Consider the following 11296-nt stretch of genomic DNA (forward strand, 5'->3'; position numbering starts at 1 on the left):
ACTATAGAAAAAGTAATCACTATAAATATAATATGACCCCCAGCAAGTGTACCATTTGGTGTACGTTTTAAAAAGCTTGATTAAAATCTCCCAGCATTTCAGCATTTGAGTCATTGTCACAAACACCTTGCTTGTTGCTATCAAGTTGATGAATATTTAATCATAGCTTTTTTAAAAAAGTGGCAATTGTGTTTAAAGGTTTTTGATTCATTGAGAACACCAGTAATAGAACAGTGAGTGCAAAAAGCGAATTTGAATGAGAGACCATTTCGAAAATTAAGCGTTAAAATCTCTCAACGCTCTTTGACCAAGAAAAGGGATTCGTGTTCAATGGTAACATTAGATTCAACAAAATAACCCATAAATATATATATTTTTTGCCGGACTGTCCACTTTTATACAATTACAGGAAAAAAACTCGACTCTTTCATAAAGAATAGAACAGGTCATTTATTGAAAACGTTGCACAAAACATAATGACATAGTCAAAGTCACAATATAACTCAAATAACATAATGACATAGTCAAAGTCACAATATAACTCAAATAACATAATGACATAGTCGAAGTCACAATATAACTCAAATAACATAATGACATAGTCAAAGTCACAATATAACTCAAATAACATAATGACATAGTCAAAGTCACAATATAACTCAAATAACATAATGACATAGTCAAAGTCACAATATAACTCAAATAAAGAATATGTGATGTGTTTGGACAAGTCAAAAATACGCCTTTTCTTTAAAAAAAAATGACGATAACTCTAGGAACAACATGTATACAAAAACATTATTAATATCACACATAGGTATCCTTAGAATTGTGACTAATAAATTTCTATGCAGCAAAGTTTTAGACCATTGGCAGGAATAGACCCTACATGTATATACGCATTGATATGGAGTGTTCAGCTGCCATCTTAACAAGATTGGCAATAACTAATATCATATTTTTGTAGTCATACACCTTTTAAGGAATAACAGATTTTATATATATATATATATATATATATATATATATATATATATATATATATATATATATATATATATATATATATATATATATATATATATATATATATATATATATATACACACACACACACACACACACACACAGAACATTTTGATCGGAGGACAGAAAAGCCTTAAAATAATCGAGATAAATGAAATTCAAACTCAAATGAAATAATCGTTAAAAATGTGCATTTTTTTTCAATTCCAGACCGTCGAGTCATGCAACAAAAATTGATTCAAGCAATAAACTTTGCGTTAAGCCAAAAACAGATTAACGAATAATGATTCCATGTGTAATTTGTTTTCATTGACAATTAACCACCTTGCAACGTGTATTTGAAATGCACCATTATACAACTCCCATACATGTATATCTCATTGGTACGTAAAATTGAATTAAACCAGTATTAATTTTTTTTTGTAGATTATTAAGGTAAATAAAATTAAGCACACACCACGACATCATCACCAGGTAAATTACCAGGTGGGCTAAGGTATTCATTCGTCACTTTTTCGTGAAAAAAGAGCAACGATTACATGTACTAGAATGATACCAATCAGGCCAAAAGTGAACGCAACGAGATTCTATAGACTTCAACCATATATACGTGTATTCGCCTTTATGATAATTTCCAAAACGTGTACATAATTACTAGTTGTTTTTTTTTTATATAATTCATGTTTGATAGTTCGGTATCAGGTGATTCGAATTTAAAAAGCAGAGTTTGGCATTTCTTAATAATAGTGAAATATTTGTAGCGTAGAGCAGAACATCTTTTTTTTCTTTGATGGTTGATATTTTCACGGGTTATCATTCATAGTTGTGAAAATTAATCGGTTTTGTGTTAGAAATGATAGGGTTTTTTTTTTTAAATTGGTGGTAAAAATGGGACCACATTTCATTTTTCTTGTTAAAATATTTATACAGATTGCGTAGTTATTGATTTGTGTTTGGCACAGACTTAATAAAACTTCCAAGTGAAGACATTTTAATATCGTAAAGCTGGCAAATAGAATATTTCAGATCCTTGTTCAATAGGTGACCGTTGTTTATCTTTAGTATCCCCGAGTACCCAAACTCCGTCACCATAAGTAGAAAACATTCCGCGTTTCTCTGCAATTTATTTTTTGCGGTTTTTATCATTTGCAATCACTTAATATAATATGAAATGTTATAATTTATGAAATTATTAACAAAAATATTTTCATCATTATTCAATTAAGCCCTCTGAATACGACGTTTATCACACGTGCTATCATAGTTTATGAACCTAACTCCGTCACCTACATGACCTATGATACGCCAGGGAATGAAGACACATTAACAATTTAGTTTAAACTCAACTTGTATATAGGCCAAGTTAAAATAAGTAAAATCGGTGTATACAATTTTAATTGTATTTAATTTCATCAAAGTGAAATGATCGCCAGAATTAAAAAATGGGTCCTTGTAACAACAATCACAATGACCTTTTCAGAATGTATGGAAGCCGTTTGATTTCTGTCCTTACATATTTAAAAAATATCATATCAATAATGTATATATTGATGATTACATTATTTATTCATTACATTTTTAATAAAAGTTGCATATTCTAAATACCGACATACCGTATATATCTGTAACCCTGTATAATGCAAAAATTACGGCATGAGCGATTTGACGTTATCATCAAGTGTAGTGCATGAATGCTATTGCGGACTGAAAAAAATGTATTAATCACCTTAATAAAAAATAAATTACATGTGAAATGTTTCATCTTGACCTGTCTTAAAATGACTGAACACCGTAAATCATCGAATGGGCCCGCATGTCAGAAATATCGTTATTTTAGTGCACCCATGAAAAAGTGTTAGCTGATTTCACGCAATTATTGTTGCATAAAATGAACAAGGTGTAATTTTGTTATGTTTGAACACATTCTTAAATTTAACCGTTGTAAATTGTTGACATTTGATTGAAGTTTTTTGACATTCAAAAAATGACGTCATAACCGCACTTGATTTTAAACGGCGAGGAGTTTCCCGAAAGTGACGGAGTTGGGGTAGTGACGGAGTTAGGGGGCTATGCGATACCTTTATGATATAAAATATATATTCTTAAAACCTCCAATTCTGTATTGTAGTGGAAAAGTGGAATAAAGATGATTATAAGGTCTGAAGTTGATAACGATAAACTAAGTATAGCAATGCTTTACATTGATTCAAGGTTTTAAACACTTCGTTATTCCTGGGGAAATAGTGATATAAATGAAATACTAAGAAAAGACTTATTTTTTGGCAGAACGAATTTACATATCATTTTGCATTTTTAATCAGCAATATAAGTTCAAAGGAAAAGAATGCACGTAGCGATTTGGTTCCAAATCAAAACCAAATACTAAAACAGGTACTCAGTATTTGCCAAGACTCCCGGCCGATCGACACAATAAAGAATCACATTTTAAGAAAACTTTTAAGAGTGATCTAGATAATATTACATTACTACATAGTAGTACAGTGGTAACAACGTTATTGTTGACAAGCCAATCGTGTTAAATCGTTCGTGTAACGTGGGTGATCGTTCGTGTAACGTGCGGGATCGTGCGTGTATCAGGAAAATTGGTTTGCGTTTAATACCGTGCGTGTTCGTGCGTGATCGTGCGGTTTTTTCGTTTTGTAACTTTTTTTACGAAATGCCAGGATTTATTCTTAAAGCAAAGACAAGTAGTTTTTGTAAAACAATGTGAATTTAAAACTTTTTATTATATAAGAACATTGACAGTTGTTAACATTCATTCTCTCTTTCGTCCTTAAATAATTTTTTTTATTTCTATAGCTCATTTAATCCTTTGTTCGGTCGAGTTAGTTTTGCTAAATTTTACAATCAGCCTATATCAAGCATCAATTGTGTCTTGACAAATAATTTCAATCATATTAGCAAAAGCGACAGGTTGAATGAAAGCGGCTAAGCTTACCCATTCCCCGTTTTAAACTAAACGATTATTCCCAGCGTTTTTCTTTCAAATGAAAATAAGATACGCATTATTATCTAGTAGATTGTATACACATTTGTTTGAAATAAAATTTATTTAGACGCTTTAAAATTTAGAATAAATAGAAATAAATCAATTATTTACTGTACATTATGAAAATATTGGATGTGAAAAATCGAAATTATATGGAACAAGGTAACAAATTTACCTGTATCACGCATAATTAAATCGTACGTAAGAGAATTAAATTACATAAGCAGTCAAATCGTATGTAAATAATTTCGTGTAGTTTATGCATAATCTTCATTTCAATTACACGTAATTTTCTTTAACTTATGATTGAAGTTAATATTTGTTATGGAGACAAAATATTAATTTGTGTGTGAATCCATTATATTTGTGTATGGATGTGTAAAAGTGTTAACTCGTAAAATACTAAACAGTGCATGACTAAAGTACATGCCGCTTTTCAATAACACACAAACATAAAGCAATACAAATTAAAGAAATACGTTTCCTTAATTCTAATCTTAAAAATTAATTTTGATTTTGCGTGTTTAATGGTGTAGAATCGTTCGGTTGCGTGTTTTATCGTTTTTGTTCGTGTATCGTGAAGATTCAACAAGTTAGTGATCGTCCGTGTATCGAGAGTGATCGTTCGTGTATCGTGCGTGATCGTTCGTGTATCAGAATCGTGCGTGTCGTTTGTCAACAATAACGTTGCTACCACTGTACAAGTCTTTCAAACAAAAAAGATTTTTTTTTTAAAGTTAATGGATTTTTCATTGTTTTTATTATTTTTTTGTTAGACGTCCACTTTAGCGTACTAGAGCTCCCGTAGGCCTACACATAAGCTTTACAATTTTACAACATCTCTTAGCAACGGATACGAACTGTTCCCGAACTTTCAACGCACTATCAGTGCGCTATGGGTATTTATGAAGTTTTCCGGTCAACTTTTCTTTTGATAAGTCGATCAATAACAGAAGGATCATTAAATTTATTTCTTAACATTTAATAAAACATTTTCAAATCATAAAACGTGAAGTGTCATTGATCAAAAATATAAATAATGTAACAGAAGGGGGTGCGTATGAGAACAAAACAATAACAGCAACAATATATTTAAAATGGATGTGCTTTCAGCTGATGCAGAGCTATTGAGCTGAATTTAATGGATAAAACACAAAAGAAAGTTTAAACCTAAACCCGCTGAATTTAAAACGAAAGACAAATACACGCGATTGCTTGTGATTCGTTAAATCGAAACAGTAGAGATAGGTAGATCCGGTAGAAAAAATTATTTGTTGCAGGTATCAAAGAAATAGAGGCGTCAATATCTCGTCAAACTAATAAAAAATTTATGATTTCTTGTTTATCGTTTTTCATAAAAGTCGGTGGCATGGTTCATAAAATACGTGTTGATAATTTGTCAATAACCTTAAAGACAAAAGACCATCTTACCCAGAGGACAATAGGGAAAAAAAATAACAGAATAATGCTTCAGTGGCGAACACGATCTATGAAGTCAGCGATTATTGTAATTTTAAAAAAACCGCTTTCACGTGTCTTTTTTTTCTGTAATGCTGGATGTTTTCATACATGTACCCGCACCAAAAAAAAACATGGCAGTGAATAACCCAATACCTGGCTTGGGCTGCGAGAAATGAACCATAGGTATCGAACATGTTTCGGTCATATTATACACGTTTGTGTTTAATGTAGTGACAGCCCTTGGATTATAGAAATTTTATTGCCTCTTGATTCATTATACTTTGATCGTGTCTACTCTTGAGAAGCGAGTGATGCATACACGTAGCAGTGAAAGAGGGGTATCAAACTTCTGTATTATTATAGAAAATGCATAAATTGCGTACAATGTGGACAGAAATACCTTGAGTGACACTTCAGTAACAGTTTTGCCAACAGTCTTTGTTCCTCATTGGAAAGGCAAGGGTGGAATCTACTCCTATTTCAATGAGTGGGGTTTTTGGAGGTGTCATTTAACATACCTGGTAATAGGATAGCAAGTCAATGTGAAAATATATAGCTACAGCTAGTTAGTTAGCGATTGCTATAGCTACATATGTAGTTAATTAACGAATGGCCTCTTAGGAAGAATGAACAATGAATAAGACTGGGATTGTCGTTGTTATCTTGCAAAGCAAAATAAGCAACGACATGTAGCAGATAAGAATATTGATGGATACAAATCAGTGTCAAGTTGAATGTGACAAACGTTAGAAACTGTTTATTAATGTTAAAAATTATATTATAATAGCAGAGAGTAAAATCTGCTTGAAAAGGAGCTTTAACGGTATATTGAACTTATGTCAACAATATGTTAATATACAAATAATTTGAGCCTTGTCTATATATAACATAAAAAATTAAGCTCTGTATATTGCTTACAAGGTTAGCTTTAAAAAGAAAAGAAAAAAAAAAGCTTAGAAAGTCAGCTAGTGGAACATTGATTTAAGGTTACTATTTTAAGAGAGTACAAAATTTACGAAATTACAAGATACAATGCATATATGTACAATGTAGTTTCCATGTCAATAATAATATGCGCGTGTACATTTATTTCTATGGCTGTACATGAACGAAACAAGTGTGTAGCGATGTACTTTTACACAATTTATGGCTGAAAACCTGCTTATTATAATCAACATCATCTGTGCATGCTGTTTTAAATTGATTTTATGCTTTCCGAATGTCATGGTCCCGTCGCAAACCCCTGCCATGCCAATATATTTCCTCTCCAGCCTCGCTAAGAGTCGGGAAGATATATATGCGGACTCCTGGTCGTGTCTGCAGACGATTCCAATGGACAGTTTTCCAATACGACGATGCGCAATTTGACCTAGAAACTGACCATAACTTTTATTCAGAAATTACATAACTTCTTCGAATTTCTTTCCTTCCCAGAATTCCAATTTACGCAGGCACATCTAAAGTTTCATCTCAACTTATTAGTCAATTCGCGGGCTGACTAATAACTCTGCGACTAACACTCAAAATTTGGTTGATTATTAGAATTGCATTACTAAAGTATTTATTGTAAAGACTAAAGAACAGAAAAACAAAATTTTACCAAATCTTGACAATGCCTCTCTATACCTTTGGGAGAATTTTGAGAATAATTTGGCGTTTTAACATGTGTTTTAAAGATTTAGATATATAAATATTTACTATAATCCTTTAAACGTTTCTGGGTTTTTTTGTTTAAACTTCATTACTTATTTAATATGAAAGCCTAGAAGGTTGATTCAAGATTCAAAATTCAAAATGCGGGATTTCGATTATTTTTTTAGGAATTTCGAATCTCCATCGAGCCTTCTGGGTTTTCGTGATTTACACAGATTGTAAGAAGTGGACTCATTTTCCTCGTGTTTCTTGTCCATTTGAATAAGAAAGACATTTAAAATATTCAAAACTTTAGTTAATTTAGTTGGAAAAAATCAAATTTGATATTTCATTTTACGACTAAACCAAATGGACAATTGCGCTATCTTGTTCCCCCATCTTCAAAAAGTCAAGAATTGGCCATAACCAATGTCATGGTGACGTCACAGGGTCTGCTTAACAAAATCTGAACTAAACTGCGCTGCGCAGTTAGGTCTGTCATCTTTAAGACATAGACACGAATCTATGTCTTTTAATATTTGTAATATATAAAATAGCATTTTACATTTCTATTAGTACAGAAGTTTTGATTTACAAAATAATAATTTTCCGTACGTCAAAAATCTGTTTCCTCTTTTCGCAAAATCTGGCAGTATGTCGAAATATTGTTACATGTTAACTTGCAATGTCATCAAAGGCCCTCGATCTCAATTATTTATATATACCACACCACACCTATATATTTACATTCAGTGTATATTTCCCCTAATGTTTGCATTGGAAATCTGCGACGTTCAATTTTCTATGAATACACTCTGCTAATTTATGCGCCATGAGCACAGATACAAACGTCTTCACGTGTTTTGAGCCGGTGTATTTATTTTTATAAGATTAAATTCAACTTCCAATCTTACATAACCAATTTGATATGTACTTTTGAAAAACAATCATTAATATATATCTACTCCTAAAGAAAAAAATCTAATTTTTCTCCACTAAGTTTCTGGCACTATATTTTCGTCGCGAAAGCCAAATAAATAATATGTTGATATGGCTGTTCCATGTACGTTTCAGGCACGTAGCATCATTTTTGAAAGTGGGGAGGGGGAGGGCAAACTCAACCAAAAAATCTTCACAAGCAAAAAAAAAATGTAACTTTACAAAATCCTGAAAATCCTATTCCGGGGGAAGGGGGGGGGGGGTATACCTTTAACTTCAATTTTACTGTTTAGTTCCTCATTTTCAACATGGTCCCATAAAAGGGGGGGGGGGGGCAACTCCATGTTAATTCAATTTGTTGTATGTAAATTAAAGAGAAATCTTTGCTGCGCAAAAAAGTGGGGAGTCCAGCCACACCCCCCCCCGGGGCCCCCTGATGCTACGTGCCCGTTTTTCATATCCCTGACTAAGAGTGCAAATAATTGCTTTATAGCGGCGATACACAATATTTCATACAAATAGACATCAGTATGAAAATATAGATATAAGCATTGAATGCTTAAATGAATCCTTAAATGTTTTAGAGGACAATGTGCAATTCTCATACCATATTATTCCAAAATTGGACATTTACATAGATTTTGATTCTCTAAGACTGTGTTAGTACCCCACGACTTTATATTAAGAAACTGAATGGGAAACACCTGAAGATAGAAGAAACGAAAATTACATACACGTATGTATGCAAATTATCACAATAAGGTACCTACTCATCTTACACATATATTTCCTAATAATCGCTTGCTTGAATCTAATTATGTTACCAGACAGTCTCATAATTATAACTTTCCTAAGTGTACACTTAATATTTACAAATCATCTTTCCTACCATGCAACAGCCATTGATACATGGAACGCAATACCCATAGAAATTAGAAAGTCCCCATCTTTAAGCTTGTAAAATTTTTCCCATACTAGAACTTCACGACCATCTTATTTTTCTTTTGGTGAACGCTATTGGAATTATGTCTTGGGCTATATATATATAAACTGTTATAATTTCAACCATTATAACGTATATATATATATCTGACCTTTGACACATGTGATTTATAATGAATATCATTTTGTGTCAGCAATAATTTAACAATGTAGGGAAGCCTTTTAAGGGCGTTTTAAGTTTGAAGAACTCGTGCCCAATCCTTTTGTTCATACTAGCAAACAATAAACATATGTTCAAATCATTTTGATTCCGTGTCATATTACACCCCCTTGTCATCTCACCATGAAACAACTGAGATATTAAATGTTTTTGAAATCATATTTTATCCCCCCCCCCAGAAAATACTAGTATACAAGTTTACAGGTACATGTAAATGACCTTTACAAGATACTGTATTCAGAAATAAGCTCCATTATAAAAAATGCACGCAAATTTGTACAAACATTTTATAAACCATTCATTTTTTCGGTTATAATTCGTGAATAGCAAGGACAAGGCATTTGCACACCCGTATAAACATACGGAGGCTTGCCTGAAGCTTTGGCGCTCTTCTTATATACGGTATAAGGTGGTACTAGACGGATTTGTTGCTTTCTCTTCTCATGTATTGAGCCATGTTTCCTTTCAGGATACAAGGACCAAACTGCATTGTCATTGTGTTGAAGGTCTAAACAACAAAAACGTAGAATTTTCGTTCCAAACAGAATCAATCATAATGATAAGACATATATTTAGCATTTAATGGGATTATTTTTTTAATAAAGGAAAATTGTGAATGAAGTTTTGCATAGAAATTAAGATGAAGTGCTTTATGACCAAAATCATGAAAATAACGACTGCATTATTTATATTCATAGCTGATGCATAAAATGCTCTCCTATTGCGTAAAATTTGATCAAGCTCGGTCACCAGCACCTTGTATCGAAAACAAATGAACAAACACCCCCCCCCCCCGAAATACAATAAAAACTTACACTTACCCTTTGCTTTTCCAAACTCTAGCCCGGCATCACACTAGACCTGCATTTATTTGGTCCCCGCTGCTTAAACGTAGTCGTCGGACCGAGGATCGAGAGGCCGTTTGCTGAGCGTGATAATTTGGGGGATCGACCAAACTACCCGCGTCATGAGGGTTTATTATCAGTCCGGGTGCAGGCGCTGGAGGGGGAGGAGGAAAGGGAGGTTGATGTTGCATGCTTGGTGGTGCATGGCCTGAAAAATACGAATAAATAGTAGCTTTTTACCATATTTGACTGTGTTAAAAAATCCAAAGATCGAAATAATTTAGTAAAAAATCTGAGACGTCTTACCCATGAACTTTTCCGTTAACCGGTTGTATGCCCACTTCACAGTTAAAAAGACTAGATGACTTGCCACAATCATCGTGCCGTTCTGATTTTTTTGTTTGGGAATTATGATGTCGTCAAAAAGCGACCAATTGTGACATCACACATTAATGTAAAGCCTTCATTGAAAAAAAAACTAATTTCAATATCTTGTTGATATTAAAGTGGTCAAATGTCATCGTGCAAAGCCTGGATAAAACACCCATACCCAATAATTTTGCAGAAGTTTATTTATTCGATACTGTTATCTCTTTATTTTTTTGATAATCTAATTACCGTATCTCTTTACTCTACCTGACATATTTCTCTGATTGTATTGTTCGAAAACAAGACAAAAGAAGTAAACATTCGAAAACACAGCAACTTAAACAATTGATATCAATGTTAAAACACCGCGTTGTATTTTTTAACTTTGCTGAATTAATAAATTAGAGATAGTTTGAAAAGACCACGAAGAATCCAAAGACGATAAATTTTCACCAAAGACTAAAATATCACAAAATGTGGAAATAAACACTATATATTTACATATTCCAACGTTTTTGCCTGTGATACTAAGACTAACAGACTAAGTACGAATCGATTTTGTAATGTGCAGTCCAATAAACTCAAATAGCGTATTGTTTGTGCGCAAGCAGGACTTATATAAGTAATATTCTAATATTAATTCGTACAACTGCTAAAAATTATATAAATATACGTAATAAGGAACCATTCTTTGAATATTTTGAGGTGATAATTTTTGTAGGGGCGTGATCAAATCTATCATTAACCACTTTATTTTATTTGACGGCTTCCCGACCAAAATTATCACCTTAAAATGCTAAAAGAATGAGTCCAGCCACTGTCACCGTCACAAACATTTTCAAGGCACTCAAC

General features: G+C 32.6%; 1 long non-coding RNA gene across 1 annotated transcript; it reads right to left on the reverse strand.

Moving 5' to 3' along the window:
- Positions 1–9540: 9540 nt before the first annotated feature.
- Positions 9541–10510, reverse strand: LOC117692524 (uncharacterized). The gene is made up of 3 exons (XR_010711558.1): positions 10382–10510; positions 10052–10283; positions 9541–9738 (listed from the first exon to the last, which is right to left on the reverse strand). It is a non-coding gene; the product is annotated as an uncharacterized lncRNA (long non-coding RNA).
- Positions 10511–11296: the final 786 nt, after the last annotated feature.

The sequence above is a fragment of the Magallana gigas genome, chromosome 3 (assembly GCF_963853765.1).
Source record: "Magallana gigas chromosome 3, xbMagGiga1.1, whole genome shotgun sequence".
In the NCBI taxonomy this organism is placed as follows: Eukaryota; Metazoa; Mollusca; class Bivalvia; order Ostreida; family Ostreidae; genus Magallana; species Magallana gigas.